This window comes from Rhineura floridana, chromosome 3, assembly GCF_030035675.1.
Source record: "Rhineura floridana isolate rRhiFlo1 chromosome 3, rRhiFlo1.hap2, whole genome shotgun sequence".
Taxonomy (NCBI): domain Eukaryota; kingdom Metazoa; phylum Chordata; class Lepidosauria; order Squamata; family Rhineuridae; genus Rhineura; species Rhineura floridana.
In genome coordinates, this window is record NC_084482.1 from 71,523,986 (window position 1) to 71,540,226 (window position 16,241).

Here is a 16,241-nt window from a genome sequence, read left to right on the forward strand (position 1 = left end):
GTCAGTTTCACCGTGTAAGCTGTATGTGAAGATATTTTGTTGGAATATGCCATCCATACAACATGCTTAAGAATGTGTGCATGAGTTTGTTGCTGAAGTCTTATATCTAGTTGTAGAAATAATTTTAAAATGTGTTTTTAGGCGCATTAAGTCAGCGAGTGGCCCTGAGCAAGTGATGACTAAATATTGTTAAGTGCCTAGCTTAAATAGTGAGTAACATTAAAACCTTGGAAATACAATAAAGACTGTTAAGTGCATGAATGCATTGAGCAAAATTCCTAGGCAAAAGTCACAGTTAATAATGGTTAAGACCCATTTATTTATTTATAGGAAGAATTTAGGCTGTAATTCTGTGCACATTTTCCTATGAGGAAGCTTAATTAAACACAGTGGGACTTCCCTCTTGAGCATACAGCCATAGAATTGCACTACACAGGACATGTTTAACTCTTTTGTGAAACTAGTGGGCCTTAAAAGAGCTAAAGTTAGGCTGGATTATGCCACTAGCATTAACAAAATGTAAATACAGGAAAAGCAGAATTTTGTCACAAGCTAAGACCAATAGACGTTCAGACCTAACCCAGTCATAATGTTTAACATGCTGTGGGATGCTTTAGCTCTCCATCTTTATTCTTTTGAAACTCAATTTAATACCATCATGACTGAAGTGTAACTGTATGCATTTATCACAAATGAACCATATATCAGATAGTAACACAATGTGACATGAAATTCCACCTTGAGGTTGGTTCTTGAATTACATATTTTCAGCTTGGTATGAAAATATTCCATCTACAGTCAGTCCAGGTAGCTTTTTACAATTGAAGGTGACATTCTTAACTGTGACCACTGTGGGCTCTTTACCTACAGTTTGAATCTAGCAACAGAACTAGCCATGCACACATACATATATGCAAGCCTAACATTGTTTCAACTCTATTTTGCCTCCCCTCATGCTTCCGGTGGGCTGTCTACCTTCTATAGTTTAACTCCATATACATGCATTTATATACATACAGTATATGCTAATCCTTCATTTTACCAAAAAGACATCAAATATTTAAAATAATTTAACAAGCTAAAATAATTGCAAAAGTGTTCTAGGGGGTTTTCTGTTGGTGATGTTGCAGGCATTAGCCAGTCAGTGCTCAACCCAGAAGTCCCTGGTTTCCCCTAGTGTCTTGGAAATAGGTAAAAACATTTATTCCAGAACTTGTTCCATGACATTAAAAATGTGTTTTCGGGGCAGCAAAGGTGCTTTCAAACCAGGACTGTGGAGTCGGTACACCAAACCTTTGACTCTGACTCCGACTCCGACTCCTCTATTTTTCTACTGTCCGACTCCAACTCCAACTACTCTATTTTTCTACTGTCTGACTCCGACTCCACCCAAAATTGCTTCTTGTCAATCAAAATTTATTTGGAAGTCGTAGTCGGTACATTTCTACCGACTCTGACTCCGACTCCTCCCAAAATTGCTCCAGACTCCGACTGCACCCAAAATTGCTCCCGACTCCGACTCCACAGCCCTGTTTCGAACCCACTACTTCATACTATGAATGTTAAACTGCCCTCACTGTAAATCCACCCATTTTTTTCTACCACATGGAGACTTCAGCTATCTTCTAATGTATGGTATCGTATTGTACAACCTGATCTTTTGAATTTATTCTGGTCTTGTACATTGATCATATGGGTCTAGTTCAGTTGTGTATTAGTCCCAGTATCCTATAATTACTTTAGTTAATTTTGCAAGTAAACCCCCCAAAAAGATTTCAATTGTCATCTCTTCAAACTGCCCAATATCTGAAAACCAAGCTAAGTGTGTTTAGTTTTTGTTTCAAATTGCAAAACTGCAACCATTGTTGAATGTTCTTAGAGTTCAGGTCAACTAACGTATAATATGGTGTGTTGATTGCATCACCTCCATGGAGACATCAAGCCGGGCCTGTACAAAAGGGACAGGCTCCACTTGAACCAGAATGGAACCAGACTGCTGGTACTTAAAATTAAAAAGGTGGCAGAGCAGCTTTTAAACTGACTGAGGGGGGAAACCCGACAGGAGCCGAGGAAGGTCCGGTTCGGAGTAAACCTCCCCCCTGGGATAAAGACCAAAGAAATGATGAAATTTTAAAAGGGGTAGGCCTAGAAGTAGGCATTGTGGGAGCAGGAGCACAAGATATAAATTCAGAAGGGCAAAATTACCACAGGCCAAACCACAAGTGCCAAAGACACTTGAAGAGAGACACTGCTTACAAGTGTCTGTACGCTAATGCTAGGAGCCTCTGAACCAAGATGGGAGAACTGGAGTGCTTGGTCTTAGCATTGATATAGTGAGCATAACAGAGACCTGGTGGAATGGAGAAAACCAGTGGGATACGGTTATCCCTGGATATAAACTATATCGGAAGGACAGGGAAGGACGTATTGGTGGTGGTGTCGCTCTATACGTGAAAGAAGGCGTTGAATCCAGCAAGCTCGAAACCCCAAAAGAGGTGGACTCCGCCACAGAATCGTTGAGGGTGGTGATACCATGCCCCAGGAGGGATTTAATACTGGGAACGATCTATCGTCCCCCTGATCAAAATGCTCAGGGAGACCTGGAGATGAGATATGAAATTGAGGAAGCATCCAAACTAGGAAATGTGGTAGTAATGGGTGACTTCAACTACCCAGACATAGACTGGCTGCATATGTGTTCCAGTCATGACAAGCAAAATTTCTAGATATTGTAAATGACTATTCCCTAGACCAGTTGGTCATGGAACCGACCAGAGGGACGGCAACCCTGGACTTAATCCTCAGTGGGGACCAGGACCTGGTGCGAGATGTAAGTGTTGTTGAACCGATTGGGAGCAGTGACCACAGTGCTATTAAATTAAACATACATGTAACTGGCCAATTGCCAAGAAAATCCAACACGGTCACATTTGACTTCAAAAGAGGAAACTTCACAAAAATGAGGGGATTGGTAAAAAGAAAGCTGAAAAATAAAGTCCAGAGGGTCACATCACTCGAAAATGCTTGGAAGTTGTTTAAAAACACTATATTAGAAGCTCAACTGGAGTGCATACCGCAGATCAGAAAAGGTACCGCCAGGGCCAAGAAGATGCCAGCATGGTTAACGAGCAAAGTCAAGGAAGCTCTTAGAGGCAAAAAGTCTTCCTTCAGAAAATGGAAGTCTTGTCCGAATGAAGAAAATAAAAAAGAACACAAACTCTGGCAAAAGAAATGCAAGAAGACAATAAGGGATGCTAAAAAAGAATTTGAGGAGCACATGGCTAAGAACATAAAAACCAACAACAAAAAATTCTATAAATACATTCAAAGCAGGAGACCATCTAGGGAGACAATTGGACCCTTGGATGATAAGGGAGTCAAAGGTGTCCTAAAGAACGATAAGGAGATTGCAGAGAAGCTAAATGAATTCTTTGCATCTGTCTTCACAGTGGAAGATATAGGGCAGATCCCTGAACCTGAACTAACATTTGCAGGAAGGGATTCTGAGGAACTAAGACAAATAGTGGTAACGAGAGAGGAAGTTCTAAGCTTAATGGACAATATAAAAACTGACAAATCACCGGGCCCGGATGGCATCCACCCGAGAGTTCTCAAAGAACTCAAAGGTGAAATTGCTGATCTGCTAACTAAAATATGTAACTTGTCCCTCGGGTCCTCCTCCATGCCTGAGGACTGGAAAGTGGCAAATGTAACGCCAATCTTCAAAAAGGGATCCAGAGGGGATCCCGGAAATTACAGGCCAGTTAGCTTAACTTCTGTCCCTGGAAAACTGGTAGAAAGTATTATTAAAGCTAGATTAACTAAGCACATAGAAGAACAAGCCTTGCTGAAGCAGAGCCAGCATGGCTTCTGCAAGGGAAAGTCCTGTCTCAGTAACCTATTAGAATTCTTTGAGAGTGTCAACAAGCATACAGATAGAGGTGATCCAGTGGACATAGTGTACTTAGACTTTCAAAAAGCATTTGACAAGGTACCTCACCAAAGGCTTCTGAGGAAGCTTAGCAGTCATGGAATAAGAGGAGAGGTCCTCTTGTGGATAAGGAATTGGTTAAGAAGCAGAAAGCAGAGAGTAGGAATAAACGGACAGTTCTCCCAATGGAGGGCTGTAGAAAGTGGAGTCCCTCAAGGATCGGTATTGGGACCTGTACTTTTCAACTTGTTCATTAATGACCTAGAATTAGGAGTGAGCAGTGAAGTGGCCAAGTTTGCTGATGACACTAAATTGTTCAGGGTTGTTAAAACAAAAAGGGATTGCGAAGAGCTCCAAAAAGACCTCTCCAAACTGAGTGAATGGGCGGGAAAATGGCAAATGCAATTCAATATAAACAAGTGTAAAATTATGCATATTGGAGCAAAAAATCTGAATTTCACATATACGCTCATGGGGTCTGAACTGGCGGTGACCGACCAGGAGAGAGACCTTGGGGTTGTAGTGGACAGCACGATGAAAATGTCGACCCAGTGTGCGGCAGCTGTGAAAAGGGCAAATTCCATGCTAGCAATAATTAGGAAAGGTATTGAAAATAAAACAGCCGATATCATAATGCCATTGTATAAATCTATGGTGCGGCCGCATTTGGAATACTGTGTACAGTTCTGGTCACCTCATCTCAAAAAGGATATTATAGAGTTGGAAAAGGTTCAGAAGAGGGCAACCAGAATGATCAAGGGGATGGAGCGACTCCCTTACGAGGAAAGGTTGCAGCATTTGGGGCTTTTTAGTTTAGAGAAAAGGCGGGTCAGAGGAGACATGATAGAAGTGTATAAAATTATGCATGGCATTGAGAAAGTGGATAGAGAAAAGTTCTTCTCCCTCTCTCATAATACTAGAACTCGTGGACATTCAAAGAAGCTGAATGTTGGAAGATTCAGGACAGACAAAAGGAAGTACTTCTTTACTCAGCGCACAGCTAAACTATGGAATTTGCTCCCACAAGATGCAGTAATGGCCACCAGCTTGGATGGCTTTAAAAGAAGATTAGACAAATTCATGGAGGACAGGGCTATCAATGGCTACTAGCCATGATGGCTGTGCTGTGCCACCCTAGTCAGAGGCAGCATGCTTCTGAAAACCAGTTGCCGGAAGCCTCAGGAGGGGAGAGTGTTCTTGCACCCGGGTCCTGCTTGCGGGCTTCCCCCAGGCACCTGGTTAGCCACTGTGAGAACAGGATGCTGGACTAGATGGGCCACTGGCCTGATCCAGCAGGCTTTTCTTATGTTCTTATGATTAACGAGCAAAGTCAAGGAAGCTCTTAGAGGCAAAAAGTCTTCCTTCAGAAAATGGAAGTCTTGTCCGAATGAAGAAAATAAAAAAGAACACGAACTCTGGCAAAAGAAATGCAAGAATGCAAGACAATAAGGGATGCTAAAAAAGAATTTGAGGAGCACATTGCTAAGAACATAAAAACCAACAACAAAAAATTCTATAAATACATTCAACGCTGGAGACCGTCTAGGGAGGCGATTGGACCCTTGGATGATAAGAGAGTCAAAGGTGTACTAAAGAACGATAAGGAGACTGCAGAGAAGCTAAATTAATTCTTTGCATCTGTCTTCACAGTGGAAGATATAGGGCAGATCCCTGAACCTGAACTAACATTTGCAGGAAGGGATTCTGAGGAACTGAGACAAATAGTGGTAACGAGAGAGGAAGTTCTAGGCTTAATGGACAATATAAAAACTGACAAATCACCTGGCCCGGATGGCATCCACCCAAGAGTTCTCAAAGAACTCAAATGTGAAATTGCTGATCTGCTAACTAAAATATGTAACTTGTCCCTCGGGTCCTCCTCCATGCCTGAGGACTGGAAAGTGGCAAATGTAACACCAATTTTCAAAAAGGGATCCAGAGCGGATCCCGGAAATTACAGGCCAGTTAGCTTAACTTCTGTCCCTGGAAAACTGGTAGAAAGTATTATTAAAGCTAGATTAACTAAGCACATAGAAGAACAAGCTTTGCTGAAGCAGAGCCAGCATGGCTTCTGCAAGGGAAAGTCCTGTCTCAGTAACCTATTAGAATTCTCTGAGAGTGTCAACAAGCATATAGATAGAGGTGATCCAGTGGACATAGTGTACTTAGACTTTCAAAAAGCGTTTGACAAGGTACCTCACCAAAGACTTCTGAGGAAGCTTAGCAGTCATGGAATAAGAGGAGAGGTCCTCTTGTGGATAAGGAATTGGTTAAGAAGCAGAAAGCAGAGAGTAGGAAGAAACGGACAGTTCTCCCAATGGAGGGCTGTAGAAAGTGGAGTCCCTTAAGGATCAGTACTGGGACCTGTACTTTTCAACTTGTTCATTAATGACCTAGAATTAGGAGTGAGCAGTGAAGTGGCCAAGTTTGCTGACGACACTAAATTGTTCAGGGTTGTTAAAACAAAAAGGGATTGCGAAGAACTCCAAAAAGACCTCTCCAAACTGAGTGAATGGGCGGGAAAATGGCAAATGCAATTCAATATAAACAAGTGTAAAATTATGCATATTGGAGCAAAAAATCTTAATTTCACATATACGCTCATGGGGTCTGAACTGGCGGTGACCGACCAGGAGAGAGACCTTGGGGTTGTAGTGGACAGCACGATGAAAATGTCGACCCAGTGTGCGGCAGCTGTGAAAAAGGCAAATTCCATGCTAGGGATAATTAGGAAAGGTATTGAAAATAAAGCAGCCGATATCATAATGCCGTTGTATAAATCTATGGTGCGGCCGCATTTGGAATACTGTGTACAGTTCTGGTCGCCTCATCTCAAAAAGGATATTATAGAGTTGGAAAAGGTTCAGAAGAGGGCAACCAAAATGATGCAGGGGATGGAGCGACTCCCTTACGAGGAAAGGTTGCAGCATTTGGTGGCCCCCGAACTATGGAATAGTCTTTCTGACGAGGTGCACCTGGTGCCAACTTTGCTCTCTTTTCGGCGCCAGGTTAAAACGTACCTCTTTTCCCAGGCATTTTAATATTTTAGTATTTTAATATTCTTAGTATATTTATTAGATCTTAGTATACTAGAACAATTATGTAATATGTTTTTAGTCTTTGGAATTTTGTTATGTGTGTGGTATTGATATGTGATTTTATTATATTGTATTTTAAATTTATGCTGTTCACCGCCCAGAGAGCCATTGGCTGTGGGCGGTATAGAAATTGAATAAAATAATAATAATAATAATAAATAATTTTAGTTTAGAGAAAAGGCGGGTCAGAGGAGACATGATAGAAGTGTATAAAATTATGCATGGCATTGAGAAAGTGGATAGAGAAAAGTTCTTCTCCCTCTCTCATAATACTAGAACTCGTGGACATTCAAAGAAGCTGAATGTTGGAAGATTCAGGACAGACAAAAGGAAGTACTTCTTTACTCAGCGCATAGTTAAACTATGGAATTTGCTCCCACAGGATGCAGTAATGGCCACCAGCTTGGATGGCTTTAAAAGAAGATTAGACAAAATCATGGAGGACAGGGCTATCAATGGCTACTAGCTGTGATGGCTGTGCTCTGCCACCCTAGTCAGAGGCAGCATGCTTCTGAAAACCAGTTGCCGGAAGCCTCAGGAGGGGAGAGTGTTCTTGTACTCAGGTCCTGCTTGCGGGCTTCCCCCAGGCACCTGGTTGGCCACTGTGAGAACAGGATGCTGGACTAGATGGGCCACTGGCCTGATCCAGCAGGCTCTTCTTATGTTCTTATGTTCTTATGACCTTATGACATACTTTTATGTTTGTAACCATAAAAATTGCCTTGTGTAACACGTCTAGGTATTTGCCTTCTCCTGGTACCTTACCCAGGCATTAGCTTGTTGTTGTAATGGATAAGTCTGAGTGTGTTGCTTCATGGTGTAAGGCTCACAAATACTTCCACTGGGTGTGATTTCTTACAGAATTCAAATATCCTGTGACTTTGATACTGTTCCACAGATTGCCTCAGTGCCTGTCTCCAAAGAGATACGTGTTGACAAGTGTGTGGACTGAAAGACATGTTCAATTTCTCTGTTGCAAAGATGTATGAATAATTCCAAATTCTTCAAAAGATTCAGCATAATTGGCAAACATTTTCACAAAAGACATTCAGTGGGGAATTTACAGTCAAGATTGAAATCTGATATGCTGAAGGCCTGGAAATTCATGCTTCATAAGTAGCATTTTCCTCGCTCTGCTTTTAGCAAATTGGGTTCATTTTGCCCTTTTCTGTCAGATAGCTGAGAGCAGCTGTGTAATCTCTTCATTTTTTTTACATCAATACATTGTGAGCCATTTCAAAAACTGAGTATCTTTGATGAAACACATGTTGATCTTCTGCTCAAGTAACTGCATTCATTTTGCTACTACATTATAATACTGCTCTTCATTTTGCCAGTACGTGAAGTACCTGATGTGATGAGAACCATTGGAGCTGAATTTTATATAGCCTGTTCATGAAGAAAGGTTGCTACTTGTTAATCCAACTATTAGCATTTTTGCTCTTTCTTTTATGGATTCCTGGGATGTGTTTCCTGATAAATGGAGGACTTTTTTTTGCTGCTAACGTGAGATATGAGTAAATATTGCTATATGGAAGTCAAAAGCCAATATTTGCTTGGTCTATGTAGGAAATGTGATGTCAAGTGTACAACCCTCGCTCTTACTTCTGAATTGAACTTTCTTATTTGCTTCCACCTGTTCTGTCCAGTGCCTTTCATTTGATGCTGACAGTATGTTCAGTACAGCAAGCTGAACTGCAGACTCTGATTGCCTCAAACTCAGGCCTAGCTCTCACAAATCTTGTGAGATTAAATTCCGTTACTTGTAAATTCCCTAGAATAAATCTCTGAAAGTTGCTGTTCATGCTCTCATTTTTGTTCACAGTAATTTTCACACCAGAAAAGGGGACCGTCTCCTTAGCCCTCAAATATCTTGTTAATTTAAACATTGTCTCATGCTCTTTCCATGCAAAGCAGAGTAATCAAACAAATCTGAGATGGCACACATTAAGAGCTCCATATGATCCTTCATTTAATGAGAGAGTCACGTTCATTAGCTGAGTCTTTTTCCAGTTTTTATATATGTAATTAAGATGCAGTAATAGTTTAAAAAAAGAAGTTTACAGGTGTTTCTCCTTTTACAAGAAACAGCCATTTTGTCAGACTTCTACTTTCTTTGTCATATCTTTCTACTATTTGACAAGTTATCTATGGAAGAATGATGCAGTCTCTGAGGACACTATGCAACAAGGAAGATGTTCCAAAGGCTAACAGATAGCTTATGGAAACACAGAAGTAGAATATTTAAAAATCCAATATCTGTAATCCAGAAAATGGCATTGTTCTCCAGTTTAGTCAGCAATGTATTAATTTACAAATAAATAGCTGGACTTTTAGGGAGGATAGTGTTTTGAGTTTTATTTAGAAACAGGGTTATTTATAGCATATATGGAGCTGCCTCTTAGCAATTAAGGAACAGCTTCCTATCCTAGCCCACACAATCTCTTGTGTAGGAATTCAGATGCACATCTGCCCATTTCTTTTTACTTGAGGGGCCTATGTTAATGTTCAGTGGTGTGCTTCATGACCAGGATGGCAAATGGCACCATAGAGCTCTCTGGAAAGATCTCAAGTTGCTGTGCAGGACTTGAACTTTGCTCTTGGATAACTCTGAGGGTCACCCTGAAGCTTGTTGTCTATAACTCTGAGCCCTCTTTCCCACATCAAGTTTTTTGCACCGAAGTCTCCATTGTGAAATTCCTCAAGGGCAGCATGTTACTGCATGCAAAATATCCTGGCTTTATCCTGTTCCCTCCCAGGAATGCCCCTGATATTGAACATAAGAAGAGCCTCCTGTTTTCCATAGTGACCAACTAAATACCTATGAAGCCCACAAGGAGATCATGAGGGCAAGAATCCTCTCCTGCTGCTGTTCTCCAACAACTAACATCCAAAGGCATACCACCTCTGATGTTGGAGGCAGCATATAGCCAATTCATCCATACATTTGTCTAATCCCCTTTAAAGCACATCTTGCGGTAGTAAATTCCATTGTTTAACCATGTGCTGCTTGAAGTACTTTTTTTTGGTCTATCCTGAATCTCCCACCATTCAGCTTCATTGGATGAGCCCAAGTCCTAGGAATATTAGAGGAGGAAAAAACATCTCTGTTTTCTCCCTGCTGTGTATCACTTCATAAAACTCAATTATGTCAGGATCTAGGAGAAGAAAGCTCTGATGTTGCTTCAGCAACCGTTACATTGAGTACGATCTCTTTACAGCAGCAGCAGTAGCATCCCTATTGCTAGTCTGGCCCTTACTGAAAGGTGCCTCTTCAGTTATAGGGCCCTAGCCTGCTGCATGTCCTCTAATCTGATGAAGCAAGACTCTGGTCTCACTAGGGCCTCTGTGATAGGAATCTTCTGAGTCTGAGGATGCCAACACAACACCTCAGGCTGGAAGAGCACAGGCATCACAGACTCACCTAGTGGAAATGCTTCTGGGGTTGCTGTGTGTGCTCTTCCCCTTCCCTTTCCGAGTCCTCATGGAACAGTCAGTCCCCTATTTCTTGCCTTTTTCCCCCCTAAGCTCAAAAGCCCCAACATTTGCACTGGAGATTTGCTCCAACCCTTTGATCACTTTGTTGCCCTTTTCTGTGTATTTTCTAACTCAACAATATCTTTTCTGAAATGCAGCAACCAGCACTGTACATAGCATTCCCAGTGTGCTTGCGCCATAGATTTGTGTATTTATTTATCAAATGTCTAGACACCCCCCCTTCAACCAAAGTTTCCAGGACTGCTTTATTTTCAGCCCCTTTCCTGGTGATCCCTAACATGGATTTTGCCTTTTTCTCAGTTGTCAGTTGGTCAATGTTTTCATTGAACTATCCACCACAATCTCAAGATCTATATGTTGGTCTGTCACACCACTAGCTCAGGACCTTTCTGAATGTATGTGAAGTTTGGGTGTTTTGCCCCAATGCGCATCAGTTTGCAATTACACTGAACCATATTTGCCATTTTATTATCCATTCACCCAGTTGGGAGAGATCCTTTTGAACTGCCTCACAATCTCTTTTTGTTAATTCTACCCTGAATAATTTGGTGTCATCCACAAACCGGCCACCTCTCTGTTCACCCCTAACTGCAGATCATTTATGAATGAATTGAAAAGCACAGTTCCCCAGTATAAATCAATGGGATATCCCACTTCTTTCATCCTTCCATTATGAGAACTGACATCTTTTCCCAAGACTGCTAACTTTACTTAGGAGTCTTTGATGTGAGACTTGATCAAAGGCTTTTTGAAGTCAAGTGTCTATATCTCTATCCACATACTTATTGATGTTCTCCAGGAACTAATTACCAAGGGAGGTGGTGGACTCTCCAACATTGGAGGCATTCAAGAGGCAGCTGGACAGCCACCTGTTGGGTATGCTTTAATTTGGATTCCTGCATTGAGCAGGGGGTTGGACTGGATGGCCTTATAGGCCCCTCCTAATACTATTCTATGATTCTATGAACTCAAAAAGGTTAGCAATTCAGGACTTACCTTTGCAGAAGCCACCTCTAGTAGAGGAGTTCAATCCATGTTGACTCTTAGCAAGACTTGCTCATATATGCTAGATCATTATATTTTTTTATAATGTTTTCCATCAATTTACCCAGAATATGAACTACATGCAAGCCAGACTTAGGTCAGGGGTTATCTATTACATCTTCTGTTGGTAAGTTGGTGGAAGGGTAGACCAAGGTGATGGTATTTCCACAGGCAGTAACAACAGCAACCCAGTGACAAAGTGAACATGTAGACACACCTTCAAACAAGCCCTCAGGTACCCAAGAAAGAATCCTGTGAGTGAATGAGTTGGTTTTAACAAGGAAGCCCTTGATTGTAACAAGAAAAAAAAGCACAATGTGTGTTATTAGCTTCTGTAGTATGCTCTCTTTAATGAATTCAGGATGTTGTATGCTCAAGTCTAAACAGACAAAGACAAGGATATGTATCTAGACAGCCTGCTATCAACTAAAAGAAAGACAATGGACACCCCACTGTCTGCAAAGCAACTTTAGAGAGCCAAATGCCTGAGTAACCAAGACATTTCAGGTAGTTGAAATGCCGGGCTGCCTGGAAATATCTGCTTGGCCACTGTGGGAAACAGAATGCTAAACAACATGGATCTTTGGTCTGATCCAGTCGGCCTCTTTTATGTTCCAGTGATGACTAAATACTTTTGAGGCATTAAATAACGGAACTTGCAGGGCTTTAATGAGAAAACAGAAATCCATAATAGCTCTCAATCAATATGAATAGCTCTTCACTTGCTTATTTTATAGCAGATGACTCATTACCAGTTGCAAGTGATGTAATTGTACTATACAAATGAAAGAGGAAGTGGAAATTTTGACCATTCATTCTCTTTCTACCCATGTCACGTTAGAACCATGTTTCCATGTTTTGGATAGAAACAGAGCAGAAGGGAAAAGAGACTGGAACCAGTTGCTCAGTTGCCATGATAGTTGGAAGTGGGCAGTAGAAACTAGAAGACTGCTGGACTGGGGTAGGAGGCAATGCATGGTGAGGACAAAATCCTCCCCTGTTGAATTCCTACTTGTTACGCAGCTAAGAAAGGTGGAGGAGGAGCCCTGCCAGAAGAAATCAACAAAAATTGAAAGTTGCATTTATTTTGGAGATTCTGCTTGTGGACGTGAAGTCAGAGGAAGACAGATAAGTTTTTTTCTTCAGTGAGATGGAGAAGATATTGATAGAGGGTGTGAACAACACCAGTGAGTTTGTAATTCGTGTGATGTTTTTCGCCATTATATTTTGAGGGATTCTAATGCAGCCAATCTGTAGCTTAGGTTAGGGTTCAGTACAAAAAGTAGTAATCAGCTGAGTTGAACCAGAGACTTAAGAGCATAAGAAGAGCCCTGCTGAATCAGATCAAAGGCCTATCTAGTCCAGCATCTTGTTGTCACAGTAGCTAACCAGATGCCTATGATAAGGCCACAAGGAGGACATGAGTGCAAGATCACTCTCACACTCATGGTTGCCACCAGCTGGTACATAGAGGCACACTGCCTTCCACACTGGAGGTAGTACACTGGCGATCAATCGTGGCTGAGTAAGATTGTCTTCCAAGATAAGGTCTTTAACAGTGGGTCCGTAAGTGACTGTGGAGGCCAATTCTGGATCCACACAGCCTCCCACAGTGAGGACATAGCTTTCCCAATGGAAACTGGTCGCGATGAGGATTTCTTTGACGTGCCTTCCACTTAGCTCGTTTGTCCCGTTTGCCCTGTATTCATGCTTCTTCAAAGTCCACAGCACCTTTGATAATAGCCGACCTCCATTTGGGATGTTTATGGGCCAAGACTTCCCAGTTGTCGATGTTCATGTTACACTTTTTTAGATTCACTTTAAGAACATCTTTAAACCTCTTTTGCTGTCCACCGATGTTCCATTTTCCATCCTTAAGTTGGGAGTAAAGCTTTAGAAGACGGTGATTAGGCATTCGAACAACATGGCCCAGTCCAGCGAAGTTGATGTTGAAGGATCATTGTTTCAACACTGGTAGTCTTTGCTTCTTCCAAAACGCTAACATTAGTCCGTCTGTCTTCCCAAGTAATTTGCAGAATTTTCCGGAGGCAGCGTTGGTGGAATCTTTCAAGAAGTTGGGAGTGGCGTTTATAAATGGTCCATGTTTCACAGGCATACAGTAAGGTTGGTAGTACAATGGCTTTGTAAATAAGCATTTTGGTCTCCCTGTGAATATCCCGATCCTCGAACACTCTACGCTTCATTTGAGAGAATGCGGCACTCGCAGAGCTGAGACGGTATTGAATTTCAGCATCAATGTCAGCTTTTACAGAGATGGCTGCTGAGATAGGGAAGTGATCAACGTTCTCCAACGTCACACCATTAAGCTGGATCGATGGTGCTACAGAGGGACTAGTTTGCACCTGTTGATGAAGCACTTTGGTTTTTTTAATATTAAGTGAGAGCCCAAGCTTTCCATATGCTTCTGTGAAGACATTTAGGATAGTTTGAAGATCTTTCTCTGAATGTGCAGAGACTACATTATCATCGGCATATTGAAGTTCTACAACAGAGGTTGACATTATCTTACTTTTTGCTTGCAGTCTACTCCGATTAAAAAGCTTTCCATCTTCCACACCCTCAATAAGGTGTAGAATCATAGCAAATAAGGTAGGAGCAATGACGCATCCCTGTTTTATGCCTGATCTGACTCTGAATGGATCGCTCTGAAAGCCATTGTTATCCAAAATTGTTGCTGTCATGTTGTCATGAAGGAATCGCAAAATATTCACAAATTTATCACGGCATCCAGTTTTCAGAAGGATGGTCCAGAGAGCGGTTCGATTCACAGTATCAAAGGCCTTGGTGAGATCAATAAATGCCATATTCTGCTCCCACCATTTTTCTTGAAGCTGCTATGAAATGAAGATCATGTCCACTGTCCTCCTGGAAGGGCGGAAACCATTTTGAGATTCAGGGAGGACATTCTCTGAGATTGGCAGGAGGCGATTTGCGAGGATCCTTGCAAGGATTTTACCTGTGGTAGCAAGAAGAGAGATACCTCGATAGTTCCCGCACACTGTTCTATCACCCTTCTTAAAAAGGGTGATAATTACGGCATCCCTAAAGTCTTCCAGGATCTCCTCCCTCATCCAGATTTTTTCGATGAGCTTATGAAGTTGTTGGAGGTAGTACACAACGATCATATTTAGTAGCCACCGATAGCCTTATCCTCTATTAACGTGTCTCACCTCCTTTTAAAGCCATGCAAGTTGGTGGTCATCACTAGGCTGCATACACACCATACACTTAAAGCATATTTAAAGCACATTCTCCCCCCGAATCCTGACAACCGTTAAGGGTGTTGGGTAATGTGACTCTGTGAGGGGTAAATGACAGTTCCCTGGATTCTTGGGGAGAGGATATGCTTTAAATATATGGTATGTACATAGCCTAGTAGGAGCAAATTCCATAGTTTAACTATATACTTTGTGAAGAAGTATTTCCTTTTGTCTATTCTGTCTTCAAATATTCAGGATAGGATGGATGCCACTGAGACCCTCTCTCAAAACACTAGAACTCGTAGAGATCCAATGAAGCTGGACGATTCAGGCCAGCAAAAAGAAAGTACGCAGCGCACAGTTATGCTATGGAGCTCACTCCCAGAGAAGGCAGTGATGGCCACCAACTTAGATGCCTTTAAAAGAGGATTAGACAAATTCATAGAGGATAACAGTATCAAGGGCTACTAACCAGAATGGCTATGCTCTGCCTCCACAGTCAGAGGCAGTACTGGATGCTTCTGTATAGCAGTTGCTGGAAACCGGTGGGGGTGGGGAGTGCTCTTGTGCTCAGGTTCAGCTTGTGGGCTTCCCATGAGTATCTGGTTGGCCACTCTGAAAAAAGGATTGATTGATTGATTGTTAGATTTATATCCTGCCCTTCCTACCAGTTGGAACCCAGGGCGGCAAACAAAAGCACTAAAAGCACTTTAAAACATCATAAAAACAGACTTTAAAATATATTAAAACAAAACATCTTTAAAACATTTTTTTTAAAAAGCTTTAAAAACATCTTTTTTAAAAAAAGATTTAAAAACTCTTAAAAAACAATTACAACACAGACAGAGACTTGGATAACGTCTCTACTTAAAAGGCTTGTTGAAAGAAAGTCTTCAGTAGGCGCCAAAAAGATAACAGAGATGGCACCTGTCTAATCTTTTAGGGGAAGGAATTGCAAAGGGTAGGTGCCCCTACACTAAAGGTCGCTTCTTATGTTGTGCGGAATGGAGGTTCTGATAAGATGGTATCTGCACGAGGCTCTCACCTGCAGAGTGCAGTGATCGACTGGTATATAAGCGATAAGACAGTCTTTCAGGTATCCTGGTCCCAAGCTGTATTGGGCTTTGTACACCAAAACTAGAAGCTTGAACTTAGCCCGGTAGCTAATAGGTAGCCAGTGCAGTTCTTTCAGCAGCAGGGTGAAATGTTGGTGATACCCTGCCCCAATGAGCAATCTCACCGCTGCATTTTGCACAAGCTGCAGCTTCCGGACCAACCTAGTCCAGAATGCTGGACTAGGTGGGCCACTGGCAGGATCCAGTAGGATCCAGCAGGCTCTTCTAATGCTCTTAATATATATTCACTAATAGGCAAGAAAACCTTGTGGTTTAAGAACTTACCTATAGCCCACATATATTTCTATCAAACTTTAAAGAGCAGGGAAATTGG